A 303-nucleotide genomic window follows, 5' to 3' on the forward strand; every position below is an offset into this window, starting at 1 on the left:
GGAACCAGAGATCCAATTGCTCACATTTGCTGGATCATAGAAAAAGCAAGATAGTTCCAGAAAACCATCTATTTCTGCTTTATTGACTATGCCAAAGCCTTTGACTGGACCACAATAAACTGTGGAAAGTTCTGAAGGAGATGGGAATACCAGACCACCTGACCTGCCTCTTGAGAAATCTGTATGCAGGTCAGGAAGTAACAGTTAGAACTGTACATGGAACAACCGACTGGTTCCAAACAGGAAAAGGAGTACGTCAAGGCTGTATATTGTCACCCTGCTTATTTAACTTATATGCAGAGT

This window comes from Bison bison, unplaced genomic scaffold (genome assembly GCF_000754665.1).
Source record: "Bison bison bison isolate TAMUID 2011002044 unplaced genomic scaffold, Bison_UMD1.0 scf7180017864180, whole genome shotgun sequence".
Lineage (NCBI taxonomy): Eukaryota > Metazoa > Chordata > Mammalia > Artiodactyla > Bovidae > Bison > Bison bison.